The following is a 5,000-nucleotide window of genomic DNA, read 5'->3' on the forward strand; positions in this document are numbered from 1 at the left end:
GCGTGAGCCTGCCTGGAGCCGCCGTCGGCGCAGATCTTGGTGGTAGTAGCAAATACTCCAGCGAGGCCCTGGAGGACTGACGTGGAGAAGGGTTTCGTGTGAACAGCCGTTGCACACGAGTCAGTCGATCCTAAGCCCTAAGAGAAATCCTATGTAGATGAGGTGTCCTAAGACGTTAAACACTTGTAAAAAAAACGCAGCTATTTTATTATTTTTTTTATTATTATATAAATCGCAGCATATTTTGTTATTATATACATGCACAAAAAACACCCATTGGGCGAAAGGGAATCCGGTTTCTATTCCGGAACCCGGCAGCGGAACCGCATACCATTCGGGCCCTCGTAAGAGTGTTCGTCGGGGTAACCCAAAATGACCTGGAGACGCCGTCGGGAGATCCGGGGAGAGTTTTCTTTTCTGTATAAGCGTTCGAGTTCCCTGGAAACCTCTAGCAGGGAGATAGGGTTTGGAACGCGAAGAGCACCGCAGTTGCGGCGGTGTCCGGATCATCCCCTCGGACCTTGAAAATCCAGGAGAGGGCCACGTGGAGGTGTCGCGCCGGTTCGTACCCATATCCGCAGCAGGTCTCCAAGGTAAAGAGCCTCTAGTCGATAGATTAATGTAGGTAAGGGAAGTCGGCAAATTGGATCCGTAACTTCGGGATAAGGATTGGCTCTGAGGAGCGGGGCGTGTCGGGCTTGGTCGGGAAGCGGGTCTGGCTGACGTGCCGGGCCTGGGCGAGGTGAACGGCTCTCGTGGCTGGGATCCGAGCTCGGTCCCGTGCCTTGGCCTCCCGCGGATCTTCCTTGCTGCGAGGCTTCCGTGGCGTTTCCCATCGGTGCGGTCGTCCTCTTCGGCCGCCATTCAACGCTCAGCTCAGAACTGGCACGGACTAGGGGAATCCGACTGTCTAATTAAAACAAAGCATTGCGATGGCCCCCACGGGTGTTGACGCAATGTGATTTCTGCCCAGTGCTCTGAATGTCAACGTGAAGAAATTCAAAAAAGCGCGGGTAAACGGCGGGAGTAACTATGACTCTCTTAAGGAGAGAACCAGACGGTCGTCTGCGTTCCGACCCGTCAGTCTCGTTGGTCGCTGATTTGGCTAAGATCTCCCGTGCACCGCTTAAGCCGCAACAGCGACTATTCGCTCTGCGAATATTCCTGTTGCCAAGCTTGTTTTATGCGGCGTCGTTGGGGTCTGTGGGATTGGGGAAACTCAATCGGTGTGACGTGGCGGTGCGTGGTGCGGTGAGGAAGTGGCTCAATTTACCGGCCGATACATCTAAGGCCTATTTCCATTCCGCCATCGGTTCGGGAGGCCTGGGTATTGCTTCGCTTCGGTGGAGTATGCCCAGGATTCGGCTTAGCCGCCTGAAGGAACTGTCCTTGTCTTCTGAGGCCGCGTCTGGGCTGCCGGGGGACTATCTTCGACTCGAGATCCAGAGGGCGCAGCAGCGCCTGATGGATCACGGCGAGGTCATCGACACTCCCGAGAGGGAAGCGCGCCGTTGGGCGAATGCTCTTCACGGGAGTGTCGATGGCAGCGCTTTGAAAGAGTCGAAGAGGGTCCCGGGGCAGCACAGATGGGTCGCGGAGGGGACCCGCTTCTTGTCGGGACGAGACTTCGTCAACTCCTGCAAGTTGCGGATCAACGCCCTTCCGACTAGGTCCCGAACATCTAGGGGCCGAAGACAGGACAGGCTCTGCAGGGCTGGCTGCGCGGTGCCTGAAACCCTTAACCACGTCCTACAGCAGTGCCACCGCACCCATGATGGGCGGACAAGAAGGCACGACGCTGTAGTCGACTATCTTGCACGTGGTTTAGTGCAAAGGGGTTTTCAGGTAGCGCGCGAGCCGAAGATCCCCACCGATGAGGGAATGAGAAAGCCAGATTTGGTAGCATGCAAGGACGGTGAGTGCATGGTCCTCGATGCGCAAGTGGTTAGTGAACAGACAATCCTGGATCTTGCGCATAAGCGTAAGGTCCAGTATTACGCTGACAACGCCAGCTTCCGACGTGCAGTTGCTTCTAGCAACGGCACGGAGGATGTCAGCGTATTCTCTGCCACTTTGTCGCTGAGAGGACTATGGAGCGCGAAGTCATGCAGGGGCCTACTGGGCGCGGGATTGATGGGCCAGCGTGACCTCAAGGTGATCGCCTCGAGGGTCTTGGTCGGAGGATTGGCAGCCTGGGGATTGTTTAACCGCAGGACATCTACGCGGACGAACTGCCTAACACCTACGCGGTTCGACCGGTCGGGCATCGGGTAAGGGACCGGAAAGGGGGAACAAATTGGTGCCGCCTACCATATAGGCGTAATAACGGGGCAATGCGGCCACCAGTCACCGGCTCGTATCCCCGGAAAAAAAAAAAAAAAAAAAAAAAAAAAAAAAAAAAAAAAAAAAAAAAAAAAAAAAAAAAAAAAAAAAAATAGCCAAATGCCTCGTCATCTAATTAGTGACGCGCATGAATGGATTAACGAGATTCCCATCTGTCCCTATCATAAAGAAGAAGAAGAAAAAGAAAAAGGATAAACAAACAACGCAGACAACACAGACAGCACAAACCACGCAGGAGACAGCAGAGGAGCCGTGCCGGGCCAACTCGGAGGACGAGGACACGACCGTGGCAGCCCTCAGAGCCCACGCTGCCAAAGCTTATAGGCAGCTTACTAATGAGATTACGCTTCCAGGAAACGACATCCCGTCCACTGTGGTGCACGCCCTGTGCACACAGGCCGCAAAGTTTAACGACTTACTCATTAAAGCCCTCGTTTACAGCAGCAGGCTGGAGGGACGTCTTGAGGCAGCCCAGGCCGAGTCCAAGGAGTGCAAGCGTTCCTGCCAGGCGCTCCAGGACAAAGCCGTCGCCGTCGCCGCCGCCGCAGCCGCCGCCCCCAAAAAGCCGACAACGTATGCCGAACGCGTCGGCGTCAGGTCCGCTACGGCAGCCAGGTCCACGCAGAAGCAGGACCCCCCCAACGTGGTCATCATCACGCCGGCAGACACCAGCAAATACGAGGACAGCTCGAAGACAAAGGAGGCGGTCTTCGAGCTGGTCTCGCCAAGAGCGGACGGCCTGCAAATCAAGGGCGTCCGCAGGGTGCAGGGTTCAGGCATCGCGCTGGTCACGTCAAAGAACACCGACGTGGCAACCTTAATGGCGCACCAAAAACTAAAAGCTGCCGGTTTTATCGTAGGAGCTCCGGCCAAGCGGAACCCGCGGATCATCGTCTTCGATGTCCCGCGGACCCAGGAGGACCCCAAGGAGACGACCGCAGCGATCCTGCAGCAGAACCTCAGCAAAGAGGAAGCGGCCAGCCTCTCCAAGGAGATTAACCTAGTGTACAGGAGCGGTGATAAAACCAGGGACCGCTGCAACCTGATATTCGAGGTCAGCAAGCGTGCCCGGGACCTCCTGGTCTCCAGGGAGAGGCTGTACGTGGGCTGGAACTGCTGCAGGGTCCGGGACCACGTCAGCGTGACCAGGTGCTATAAGTGCCAGGGATTCGGCCATCCTGCCAAGTTCTGCAAGGCCGAGAAGGAGACCTGCGGCCACTGCGCGGAGGCGGGGCACGGGATCAAGACCTGCCCGAAGAAAGAAAAGCCGGCCACCTGCGTAAACTGCATGAGGGGTAAGAAACCCTCCTCCCACTGCGTGACGAGCAAGGACTGCCCCGCGTATATAGCTGCCATAAATCAGTCGCTCTCCCGAACTGATTATGGTTGTTAGGCCCCCACCCAAAAATATCCCCGAAATTAGGATACTGCAGCTGAACATGAGACGTTCAGCTGCGGTCACCGGAGAGGTACGCGAGCTCATTGCCCAGAAGCGGCTAGACGTCCTGCTATTGCAGGAGGCATACGTCAGCCAGCTGGGCACGCGACATAGGATTAGTGGTTTAGGGTCCGGAGTGAGGTTGGCGGCAGCCGAACCACAACCCCCGTGGGCGGCTGTTGCCGTCTGCAACCCCAACTTCGACATGATCTTCGTCTCGCAGCTCAGCAACTCCCACTGCGCCTGTGCGGAAGTGCTAGCACCCGGCTTTTCCTTTTACGCGGTGTCGTGCTATTTCCAGCACCGCGACGAAATAGAAAAGCACCTCAGCCACCTTGAGAAGGTGTTCTGCGCACTGAGGGGGGAGAGACTTTTAGTTTCTACAGACGCTAACGCGCAATCCTCGCTCTGGAGCCCCCGGGGCACAGACGAGAAAGGAGCTCAATTCGAGACTCTGATTGCCGCGTTTAGCATGGACGTTGTGAACGACGCAGCTCAACCACCTACCTTCTGGACGCCAACCGGGTCGTCATACATCGACGTAACCCTGGCGTCGCCTTCCATGTCTCCGTTCATCAGGAGCTGGAACGTAAGGTGTGCGTGGACGACCAGCGACCACAACGCCGTTGACATTAGGTTGCGGGCACCCAGAGCCGCGACGGGGAATCGCGGAGTCGCGAACTCTCGGTTCGACACTCGTCGAGCCGACTGGGAGCGATTCTCCGAGACCCTGTCCGATCTTTCACGATCGAGGCTCGAAGTCCTGAGCCTGGAGTCAGCGGAGGAAACTATAGGAATGGCAGAAACGCTCACAGACATCATCAAGGATGCCTGCACCGCGTCGATGCCGAGAAAGCGTAGATTTAGAAAGTCCAATCCGTGGTGGACGAAAGAGCTGACGGGCATGAAGAAGGCTGTCTACCGAAAGAGGCGTGCCTTCCAGAAGGAAAGAAATGAGTCCTCACGCCTCCTAAAACTGCTGGAGTACCGCACTTCGTTGCGGAACTACAGCAGAGAGGTGAAGAGGGCGAAATTCGAGAGTTGGCGAAACTTTGTGTCGTCGCACGGGAACACGGAGCCTTGGGGCATCGTGTACAAGCTGCAAGCGAACAAGTTCCGTGTCGAGAGGGTGCTCAGCACCCTCCGGCGAGCTAACGACAACACTATGAGCGCGGTAGAAACAGCCAACACCCTTCTGGAAGCACACGTCCCGGACGAC

General features: G+C 56.4%; 1 pseudogene; it reads left to right on the plus strand.

Annotated features, from left to right (window-relative positions):
• Positions 1–5,000, plus strand: part of LOC143263648 (large subunit ribosomal RNA) — a 10,377-nt pseudogene that overhangs the window by 1,843 nt on the left and 3,534 nt on the right.

The sequence above is a fragment of the Megalopta genalis genome, unplaced genomic scaffold (genome assembly GCF_051020955.1).
Source record: "Megalopta genalis isolate 19385.01 unplaced genomic scaffold, iyMegGena1_principal scaffold0986, whole genome shotgun sequence".
NCBI lineage: Eukaryota > Metazoa > Arthropoda > Insecta > Hymenoptera > Halictidae > Megalopta > Megalopta genalis.